The sequence below is a fragment of the Myotis davidii genome, unplaced genomic scaffold (genome assembly GCF_000327345.1).
Source record: "Myotis davidii unplaced genomic scaffold, ASM32734v1 scaffold54, whole genome shotgun sequence".
In the NCBI taxonomy this organism is placed as follows: domain Eukaryota; kingdom Metazoa; phylum Chordata; class Mammalia; order Chiroptera; family Vespertilionidae; genus Myotis; species Myotis davidii.
Window position 1 is genome coordinate 3862485 of NW_006287915.1, and position 12302 is coordinate 3874786.

Consider the following 12302-nt stretch of genomic DNA (forward strand, 5'->3'; position numbering starts at 1 on the left):
AGAAATTTTTTGATATTTGCAACCTAGGAAAACAAAGATTTATATTTTTGATATTTATTTTATATATTTAAATGCCATTTAACAAAGAAAAATCAACCAATAAAATGAGTTCACATGTCACCTCTGACATGCGTGTCATAGGTTCACCATCACTGCCTTAAGCTGTTTCTCAAGACCTTTTCTCCAGGGCTGAACTCTGCTTCCAGGAAATCATTCAGAAACGCCTTTCTATGAATGAGAACCCACCTAATGCAAAGAACCATGGGTAATATGAGGTGTCCTATCATGGTTTCCCACTGAACATGATGCTGGCTTAGATCAGAAAGGCCCCAAGTCCCTTGGACTTGTTATGTAAACAGTTTGTACCTTCTAAGTGTGAGTCAGCCCTTCTGTCACAGGATTGTTCTCTCAGCTCCTGACCTTCATTCTGTGAAAATCAGGATTCTAGGGGGTGGTTGCCAAGATAAGGGATCAAGAACATGAAACAACACAAAGCTGCAGCTCTCAAAATTTGGATGGTCTGGGTCCTGATTGTTAAGGTTCCAAGCTAGTGTTCCCTAACTACACTCAACCAAATTTCAGACTTGCCTTTAGAGAGGTGAGGTGGGCCTGAATGTACAGATGGGGACAAGCTGCCCTCGCAGTAAGAGGTAGCAGACCATAGAGGCCAGGAGGAAGGTACCACTTAAACCAAGGTGACTGCTCCTCTGTTCATGGTGGCTATCTTTGAAATAACACATTCTAAAATTGCTCCTGTTTTAAATTTATTGATTTGCTGACTGTGGTTTTCTATTTGCCTTTTTGCTTCTTTAGAAAATGGGGAGCTCTCCATTTCCAGTCTCATTTTCCTTGATTTTTCAGGGATTTACCCACAGTGGTTTAGCAGATTCTTCTGCAATTCACTGGGACACAACTCAGTAGAGGCTGGCAAGAAATCGTAAGACAACTAACATTTACTTAGTAAGTGGCTATAATTTACCAGACCTTTTATTAACATCAGTTATCTCCGTTAGTCTCCTAACTTTGAGCAGTTAGATTTTTTTTTTCCTAATCAGCATTAAGGAAACTGAGACTCAGAGAGGTTAGATACCTTGCCCAAATTTTAAAGCAAGAAAGTGGCAGGCTCCAAGACTCAAGCCTCCATCAGGGTGACTCCAAAGCCCATGTACCTCCCACCACTGCCGGGACGTTTAAACTCCTTGGGGCCGTTCTATAATCTCAGTCCTGAATTTCTAATTTTTTTCTTTAGAAATCTGTGTCCCATTTGCGTGAGGATTATTTTCCTTTATAAAGAGGATGGAAGAATTTGAAGCTGAGAAATTTCCTTTCTTGCCATCTGTCCCTTTTCTATCCTTGCCCAAACATAACTAGGTCTTTTGATTATTATTAGCACTTTTTTCCTTTTAAGAAGCCTTACTTCAATCTGTGTTCTACCTTTCAGATCTGTTCCATATAAGTCCGTGTCACTCTTTTATATTCATGTATGACCTGGGGCAACTTGCTGAACCTGTCTGAAGCTCAGCATTCTCATCTCTAAAATGAAATTAAAATGGTATCCAACTTACAGTATGTTGTAAAATTTAAAAGACAGTGTGATTGTATTAAGTGTTCAGCAAATGCCTTCTATTAGTTCTGTTGTCATCCTTGGTCATCCTCCTCTCCTTCCATCTTTTTGTACACATCCTTTTACATCTTATATTTTATCAAATTCATCAAGCAGATTCCTGGACATATGCATCAATTTTTTTAAACACTGACTGTGCTGTCAAAATTTTATTTTTAGTTATTTCCTATTCCTTTTGATCCATTTACTCCTTCTTAAGTCTCCATCAAAAGAATTCCACATAAATTTTTCTCTAATAATTTTGAGTTGTGATATGTTCAACTAACTCCTTTCTGATTAACTCTTAGATGACAGAGCTTATTTTCTAGTTACTTCCTATCCATTGCTCTTTAGTATTCAGTGTCTTCTTAACCAGGTTGCAGGCAAACTACCAGTACTCCACTTTCTTATTCTTTCTCCCAAGAATATAGAGAACTTCTGCTTATCATCATTATCTTTGTGTTTCTTTGATAATTTTTTTAAAATAAAAAGTGTTTTGAACCATTTTCTTTTTCTTTAGCATCAAATGCGCAGGAGAGAGCCATGCTTCTTGGAAGCAGAAACAAAAGACAAGATTCTATTATAGACTTGATCTCTGACTCAGCGCGTGATCTGAAACAAGACCTCTTGACACTACCGTTTTCTCACCTGAAACAGAGGGACAGTAATGTTTCCCATTATCGCTGTGAGGATTAATGAGACAATGTTTGTAAAGCACTTTGAGTGCCTCCGGTGAAGGTTGCTCTATTATCACTCTGATTTCCCCCTACAAGATGGAAAAATCAATTCACCAGTCTCTATGAAAAGTTTTGTGTGTGTGTGTGTGTTTAAATCCATTTTGCTCACTTTCTGTGACACAGTGGGAAGAGAAAGATGTTGCAAAAAGGGACACAGATTCGGTGGCTTTGTACTACATGTTGTCATCAGAACCCTGAACCATATTAGACTTAAGAAATTTTGTATGCAATTGACAGCTTTTAAATATTTTAAATAATGCATTTACTTAGAAAGTAAATAGGCATTTTTCAAGTAAATATAGCATACTTTCAATCATCTTTGAAAGTATTTATGCTATATTCTGCTACTATAATGGAATACAGAAAGAGAAACATTGAAGTAATAAAAAGTTTGAATCATGCCTAAATGAATGTGGGAATTAAAAGTTACTCTTGAGAACCATTCTTGACTCACATCTTTATGCCTCAAAGAAATTGGGCAACATACCTGTCAGTTATTTTTTATAACCAGAGTTAATAAAGTAGGAATTATGGAGAGATTTGAACTTCAGCATCAGTTCTGAAATACCTTTAAAAATAATGCCTAAAACATCTAAAAACAAATTATCTTAGCTGAATTCACAGTGCCTACTTCCATACAATGGCTATATATGAAATTTCCATTTTTCTACTACATTTTGGTAAACAACTAATATACACAATGAGTGTTCCCATGTAATTGAGAAAGACAATAAAAAAATGTGAGAAAGACTAATGGAAATTGGTCAGTAGACTTAAAGGAAATAAAATATCTTATTAACATCTGTGGGAAGAAATTACCTGACAATGACCTAGAAATAGCTAAGGCTTATTTAGGTGACTATATGCAGATAAAGTCATGTTACCTAGGAAATTCAGGAAGCAAAACAGAAAAAAGGAAAACGTCAATGACAATATAAAGTGTATGAACCAAACAGAACCTCATAGCCTAGAGATTTTGGAAAATAAGCTATAAAAATCCATCACAGAGCAATAATGCAAATAAAATGCCAGTAAAGAGCTCTCCAGTGTTATTTCTTTCTTTGCAAAAACATCTTCAAATCTCAAATCATCAACATTAATCTTGATACAGATAATATCAGTTGCTCATTGTAACTCCAACATGCAAAGCACAGTTATTTTACAAAGACTCAGTAATTTTTTGGTTTGCCCCAAACTCCACAGGGCAGAACAGAAAACCAGAGTAATCAAATAAGCCAAAGCCGATGTGAAATTGCAAAAAAAAAAAGTCTAATTCCATAATCTTCACCAAGGTTAAACTGTCACTGATTCCAATTACATATCTATTGAGAAAGCACAATTGAAATCTGAGACTATCAAAGCCCTGTTTCAGCCTCCTTGTGGTCGTTACACTTATCTTTTACAGGTTAGTGGCAGAATCAAAAGAATTAAGAACTCACTAATAAAGGAATGAACATATATAGCTATGACTTTCCAAGCGAGTGTTGAGAGGCTGGTCAATGTGAGGCAGCACTGTATCAATCATATGCAGATGTTTCATTTGTATAAAGAGCTCCACCACTAAAATCTGAAATACGCATTCATGAACTGATAAGTAATAGGAGACTCTTCCATAGGCAGCTGCACAGGCTTCAGAATCAGACCAATGAACCTAAATTTAAATCCTTTTACCGACCCTTACTGTGTGACTTAAATACTGTACTTAAGTTTTCTGGGTCTCAGTTTCTTCATTAAAAATAAAAGCAGAACTGTTATAATGATTAACTTGTGTTTTTATTTATTGATTGATTTTAGAGAGAGGGGGAACAGAGAGAGAGAAAGAAAAAGACAAATTTTTTTTGTTCCACTTATTTACGCATTTACTGGTTTATTCTTGTATGCACCCTGACCAGGGATAAAAACCTGGAACCTTGGCGTATCAGAACTATATGCTCCAAACAACTGAGCTACCCAGCCAGGACGATTTACTGTTTTAATGTATGTAAAGAGATCAGCAGAGAGTAGTCAATGAATAAATTATGTCCTCCCCCTCTTTACCTCAGAAGATAGTAGGCAAAGATCAATTAATATCCCCATGTCTCTACAAAACCAAAAACTATACATATTAAAGACAACTTTACAGCTAGCCAGCGCTTGTAGATTATCACAGTGATTTACAATGTCACTGCCCAGATGCTGGCCCATGCTGCACACCTAACTACAAATGAAGTCCCTTTCTTCCTGACCTTACTCAATTACCACACTCCATTCTTACTTCTAGGCTCCTAAGCAGAGTGTGGTTACTGAGAAACTCTTCGCCTTGTTATTTAAGACAAAACTCTATTAATGTATTTTTAACCTTCCTTTCTTTGTTCTTTCTTCTAACTCTATGCAAATGAAAAACCACAAGTACCTAGCAACTAATATTGGATTAGTAGTACACCATATAAATTTATTTCTTTCTCTATGTGAGAGACGGTCTTTCTAATTTAGCCAAAGGTATAATGGACCCTGATTTCCCTTGCTACTAATTTATAAAACAACCAGTTTCATTATTTCCTTTAAAAAGTTCTAGGTCTAAATTTGAGCTTTGCTTTGTCACTGGTTTATTCTAATCCTAGTCAAAATCATGCAATTTTGTTCATTTCCCAATGTATAAAATATACACCAAGCAACATCTATAACAATAAAAGGGTAATATGCTAATTAGACCAGACGTCCTTCCAGATGTCCTTCCTTCCAGACAAAGCTGCAGTGGGCTGGGGCCAAGGCAGAAGTGGCAGAGGTCCCCAGCCGCGGTGGTGGTGGCAGGCGGGGGCCGGGGCCAAGGCCCTTGCATGAATTTCTGCATTAGGCCTCTAGTAATCATATAGGAAAATGCCACCTCCAGGCTGCACAGAATGAATAAGCTCTAGAGAATCTGTTCCCCAAAAGGATAGTGGAGGCATCCAGGCATTTACCAAAATTAGTGACTTCCGTGGTTATAAAAGTGCATATTTTAGAAAAGTGTTGATTTTTAAATTTGACCTTGGACATTTAAATAATTTTTCATATTTTGATATTTTCATTCAGCATGTTTCCACAAATACATCCACATTAGTAAACTAAAAATCCAAATGGGAAAATAGGCCTTGCTCTGGCTGGTGTGCTCAATGGTTCGAGCATCAGCTGGTGCATTCAAGGATTGAAGGTTTAATTCGGGATGCAGGCAGGAGGCAATGAGTCCATGTGTCTCTCTCATATTGGTGTTTATCTCTCTCTTCCCTCCCTCCCTCACTTCCCCTCTCTCTCTCTGAAAAATCATTGGAAAAATTATGCTCAAGTGAAGATTAACCACAACAACAAAATAAAGGTCACAACTTTAAGATAATACATAAACCAATAGAGAGGGGTAGTCCATATAACTGCTAAATGGACCCTGATTTCCCTTGCTACTAATTTATAAAATGATTTTTTAAATGTTTTTTAAATGATTTTCTTAAGTATAAAATGGTCCATATCAGCACTGTTCATGAGAAACAAAATGTGAGCTGACATATAAAGCCAAATTTTAAAAAGAAAAATGAAACAAAATTAATTTTAATAATGTTTAACCCAACACATCCCAAATATCATTCCCACATATATTTTTAAAAGATCATTCTTGAAGTATTTATGTTTGGGGATCTTGGGTTTTTGTTTTTGGGTTTTTGGGGGGTTTTTTTGCTAAATTTTGAAAATCCAGTGTATTAAAGCACATTTGAACTAACCACATTTCAAGTGCTCAACAGTCACATGTGTCTAGTAACTACCATCTTCAAGTTGTCTTGGAACTTGGAAAGGAAACGTCTAGAAACGTCTAGAAACCTACCATTCTATAGTTTGCACAAACATATACAAATGCTGAAAGATATCAAAAAAGCATCAGGCTATAAAATTGCCTTGGAAGTAAAGAAGTACTGACATTTATGTGGATTTTATTGACTAACTGGGCCTTTTATTATTATTGTTAGATTATATATACAAAGTAATAAAATACAAATATAATCTTAAAAGTAACAATATATATTTTAAAAACATATAAGTACCCCCCACGTCAAAAGGTCCTTACAGGATGGTTGATCCTGTCCAAAAGATCCGCTGACATTCGGGGTCCATGACAAATGGTGCTTCAAATGTGAGCCTGTCAAAAACATCTGCGAGTACATTGGTCCATGTCAAAAGGTCCCCAAATGACCAAGCTTAGAAAACACCCCTTTGTTCAAATAGCCCCTAATGTTTATTTATCATTTGGGGTTATAGGATTAATACATAAAAACACTGTTTCAATATTTTATTGGTTCGATAACTGTGTTCTGATTGGCTGTATTACAAATAAAAACTATTCTTTCTTGCCTCAGTGGACTAAATATGAAGGACTTTTTAAAAATATATATTTTTAACCAATGGACACAAGACACTGAGGGGTAGGGAAGGCCAGAGGATTGTCAAGGGCGGGGGGAAAAAAAGGAGACATATGTAATACTCTTTGTAATACTTTAAGCAATAAAAAAAATTAAAAAATATATTTTATTGATTTTTTTACAGAGAGGAAGGGAGAGGGATAGAGAGTTAGAAACATTGATCAGCTGCCTCCTGCACACTCCCTAGTGCCCACAACCAAGGTACATGCCCTTGACCGGAATCGACCTGGGACCCTTGAGTCCACAGGCTGACGCTCTATCCATTGAGCCAAACCAGTTAGGGCATATCAAGGACTTTTTGATGGGACCAAATGTCTCCATGGATGCTTTGTATAGATCAGTGCCCACTAATCCACTAAGAAATAGAATTTAGCCAATCACTACAGAACCAACCACCCTTAATATGTGCCCTGATCACCACACATTTCTTACTCCTAAGAGGTAATTACAATTCTGATATTTGTAATAATCACGTCCTTAGTTTTCTGTAGAGTTCTATCACCTAAGTATGCAGGCTTTGAAAGACGTACAATAGTTTAGTTTTTCTCTTTGTTAATTTAAGATAAATGGAATCATGTAGTGTATATTATTTTGGGAATTGCAACATTTGCTCAAAAATATCTTGTGAGATTCATATATTTTTTAGATATAGTTTATTCATTTCCATGACTATATTAGCTCATTGTATGACTATTACCATTCTATTACTGTTGATTTACATTCAAGTTCTTTCTAGAGTTTGACACTATAAACAATTCTACTATGAATATGCTTGTATATGTACCTTGAAAAGGCACATGTCCAAGACTATCTCAAGAGTCCACTTAGATTGGACTTTCTGTGTCATAGAATAAGCTCATCTTCAATTTTATTAGATAACATCTAATCTTTTTGCATTGGAAAATAAATTTACATTTATCCAGGGATGAGTTCTGCCACATCTTTACCAATGATGGGCATTGTCAGACTTTATAATTTTTAGTAACTAGATGGGAATATAATAGTGCTTCATTGTAGTTTTATATTTCTCTGATTATTAATAAAATTGATCATCTTTTCATATAGTTACTAGTTGGTTTTCCTCTTTTGTGATGTTCCTGTAGAGGTCTTTTGCCCATATTACTATTAAGTTGTCTTTTTTCCTACTAACCTGTTCTTTTTTATATGTCCAGAAAATTGGTCTCTTATTTTGGTTATACAAATTGTTACTAAGTTCCCCAACTCTCATGCTAATAATGGGGTCCTTTGATGAATAGACATTGTTAATTTCAGTGAAATCCATATATCAATATTTTCCTTTACAGGTACTGATTTTTTATATCATGTATAAATTAGCTTTCCTTACATTAAAATTGTGGAGAAATTCTGCTATGTTATCTTCCGGATCTTTGCATTTGCCTTTGATGTTTAATTCTTTAATTTGCACTGGAGTCAGTATTACGTGTGAGATAGAAGTCAAGTTTAATTTTTTTCCTATTTGGATATCTAAATGGCCCAGCATTATTTATTAAAAAGTCTGTCTTTTTAAACGAATCTGTTTCACATATCAAATGTCCATGAAAGCTGAGCTTCCTCTTGCACTGTCCATTCTGTTTCTTTGGTATATCTGCCGAGCCCCATGCCATTGTCATATTTACATTACTTTAAAATATGTCTTGATATTTGATAAGGCAATTCTCTCCCACCTTACATTATTTTCCCAAGGGTTTTATGACTCTCTTCTTGACCCTTTTAACCTCCATATAATGTCTAAAACAGATTATGGATTTGAACAAAAGTGTTTGCTGGGATTTAGTTTAGAATTTATTGAATCTACAGACCAATTGAGACAGAATTGAGATGTTTTGTAATGCTGAGTCTTTCACTTTATTAAATTTTTGTTCTAAATTTACTTAGATCATTTTTAATATTAATTCAATATTTCTTTTATATAACTCATATATCTTTATTAGATTTATTTCTAGATACTTCATACTTTAAACTAGATTACAATATGTTATTTCCTTTTAACTGCTATGTTGCTGGTAAATACTAGTAAAAATACAATTAATTATTATATATTATTATATATAATGTGCATATAGAAATCTTATTTTTATTAAATTTATTGGGATAATATTGGTTAATAACATCATATAAATTTCAGGTGTACAACTTTATAATATGACATCTGTGTACTCTGTTACATACAGAATCATGTCATATGTAAACAGTGGCAATTTTGTATATGTTTAATTCTTGCATCTTCTGTTTCTTTTCCTGCCTGACTTCACTGGCTAAGGCTTCCAGGGTGATATTACATAGAAGTGGTGGACAGCTGGCCAGCATCAATGTCTTATTCCTGATTCAAAAGAGAAAATGTTCAATGTTTTATTATTAAGTTCTATCCGGCTATCTGATGTTTGCAAATGACTTTTTATCATATTAAGAGTGCTGATCTAGTTTGCTAAGAATTTTTGTTACGAATTAGATGTTAACTTTGATTAAATGTTTTTCTGCATCTATTGAAAGGGTCATGTATTTTTTCTTTTGCATTATTTTATTGTCCTGGTTTACATTGATTGATTTTTAAATGTTCAACCAATCTCACATTTCTGGAATAACTCAACTTTGAAATGCTGTATTTTGAAGATGCTATTTTGTTGTTGTTGTTGTTGTCTAAGATTTTTGCATGCATATTCATGGATAAGGAACATTTGTAATTTTCCCTTTTATAGTGGCCATGGCCGGTTCTGATTTTAAAGTTATGCTGGCTTCAAAAAATGAATTGTAAGTATTCTTTCTTTACACTGAATTTAAGAATCTGTATAAAATTAATGTCACTCTTTGGTAGAATATGACAGAGTTCAATAGTAAAGCCCAGTAGACAGAGTTGTCTTTGTAGAAATACTGTAACATGTTCAATTTATTTAACAGATACTGTTCATATATTTACATCTATTCTTTTGTCAACACTAGTAAGTTTATTTTTTCCACGAATTTGTTCATTTTACTAAACTGTCCAAACTATTAGCATAGAATATTAATAAAACTCATAATATTTTTAAGATACAATATCTATGGTGATATTCCTTTTTATTCTGTACATAATCTGTACATTCTCATTTTTTGATTCTTGATTACTCTTAATAGTTATTTGTAAATGTATTTTCTCTTCAAAAAAGCTACTTTGTTAATCACCTCTTTTTGGATAGTTTTATTGTTCTTTAATTCCTGCCCTCTTCCAGGACAATGCAAGGACCTTTGAACACTTTAATTAAGTACATTTATTCCTCTCCTCATAGATATGTTACCAGATACTTTATTTCTACTTTAAATCCTACAATTCATTTTTATTATTTTAAAAAATTAATATTGCTTTATATTTTCCTAGATATTTACCATTTTTTTTCCTTGTTATTCCTCTTGCTTTCCAAATCTTCCATCTGGGATCGTTTTCCTTCAGCCTGAATGACATCTGTATTGAAAACTTGGGCCAAATCATGCTGCAATAACAGATGACTCCAAAAATCTGGCTTACAACAAAGATTTATTTTTCTTCTCTCCTTTATGTCCATGCTCAATGTACTTCTCATTTCAGGATCAAAGCTAAAGGAGCAACCCTTATCTAAGACCGAAGTTTTACAATTGCTGCTCAGGAGCACTCAAAAGTGATATGGTCAACCCTGAGATCAGTGGGGTATGAGGCTCATATTAGAAAGAGCCAGAAAACTGTCTGACATTAATAAGACCATAACCCAGAATTAATAAAATAAAATTGAAGTTTTGGGGAAACGACCAACCTATGTAAAGTTGGGTTTCAAATACACATGAGAACCACATTGTGGTTATAACTTCTCTGAGAGTTCCCTCTTCAGCTTTGGTCGGTATCAAGGTGACTTTTTTTGCAGACTCATGGTACTAGAAGAAAGAAGTTGGTTTACTTTTAATTCTCTCTCATCCCTCAGGGTTCCCAGGTCTTCAAGGGGAGTGTTATGTTATCTACGACACTGTCCACCTAAAGTGAGCCCTGGGATTGTTTACTGTCCAGCCTATCCCATTTCCACTCGGAAAACACCCTCAGAGAAAAGTGGGATTCAGTGATCCTCTTTTATAAAATATATTTTTATTGATTTCAGAAAGGAAGGGAGAAGGAGAAAGAGGCAGAAACATCAATCATGAGAGAGAATCATAGATCGGATGACTCCTGCATGCCCCCACTGGGGATAGAATCTGCAACATGAGCATGTGGCCTGACCTGGAATTAAACCATGACCTCCTGTTTCATTAGGTCCACACTTAGCCAATGAGTCACGCTGACCAGGTTCAGTGATCCTTTTAATATTTTGTTTATAATTTAACTTGGTAGATTCTTACTATATTTTCAGATATTTGGAACTTTTAAAAAGATTGTTTTCCTATTTTATGCAGCATTTTTAGTAGTTCTTATTCCACATCAAAGGTTTTCCAAATAATCCTACCCATCATGTTATCTAAAAGGGAAGTTCCAAATTTTATCTAGATCTAAAACTATCCACATAATTTGTTTATGTTGTTGTAACTGGCACATATTAACTGTGAACAACACAAATAATATTTGTTTCCCACCTTTATATTTTATTTAGTGGAATGTGACTTCTGCTCTAGATGAAAACTCTAATGGGTTTCATTTTTTTATTATCCAGCCCTGGATAACAAGTTTTAAACCTCAATTTGGATTAAATATCTTACTTCCATCAATTCATCATTATTACCATTAGCCTCCTTTGGCCTGGAGTCTGATGTACTGAAAGAAATCTCTTTGCTATTTTACTCTATTCTCTCTAGTCAATTTCTTTCCCATTTTTCCCTTTGCTATTTTACTCTATAGTCCAGTAGTCCCTTTCCACCACCCCTTATCCACAGGGATATGTTCCAAGTACTCTAGCGGATGTTTGAAACCACAGATAGCACTGACCTTATATATACAATTTTTCTTATACATACTTATGATAAAGTGTTATCTATAAATTAGGCATAGTAAGAGATGAACAATAATAACTAGAGAAACCAAGATGGCGGCATAGGTAAACACTGGAAATTGCTGCCTCCCACAACAAATTCAAAAATACAACTAAAAGACAAAACGGACATCATCCAGAACTACAGGAAGGCTGGCTGAGTGGAAATTCTACAACTAGAAGGAAAGAGAAAGGCACACTAAGACTCAGAGGAGCTGCGGAGGTGCAGAGGTACGGAGGAGCACACGGCAAGGGCTAGCGACTGAGGATGCGGCTGTCTTTTTGAATCAGGAGGGAGTCACAAGCCCCCGACTGCTCTGAACTCCGGTTCCAGGAAGTCTCTGGGGACCCAGACTCATTCGGGGAGAGACTGGATGGTCTGGCAGCGGGCATAACTTAGGGTGTGGGGGACCCTTAGGGCAGGGCTGAGGATCAGCCATAGCTGCTTGCTCCACCCTGTTGATCCCCTGAGACCCCGCCCCACCCAGGCTGCGGCAGAGGCTTTTGCATATGAATGCCCCGGCCATTTGCAACCTGTAATTAACCTAACTGCAGCCGGGTT

General features: G+C 35.4%; 1 protein-coding gene and 1 long non-coding RNA gene across 2 annotated transcripts in view; one reads left to right on the top strand and one right to left on the bottom strand.

The window, feature by feature from the left end:
• Window positions 1-12302, bottom strand: part of TRHDE (thyrotropin releasing hormone degrading enzyme) — a gene marked incomplete at its 5' end in the record, with an annotated part of 386911 nt that overhangs the window by 240483 nt on the left and 134126 nt on the right. The window lies entirely within an intron of this gene.
• The window catches only part of LOC107182470, a 6674-nt gene continuing 6583 nt past the window's right edge, over window positions 12212-12302 (top strand). The window contains exon 1 of the long non-coding RNA XR_001513186.1: window positions 12212-12299. This is a non-coding gene — a long non-coding RNA (uncharacterized LOC107182470). The remainder of the gene's footprint in view (window positions 12300-12302) is intronic.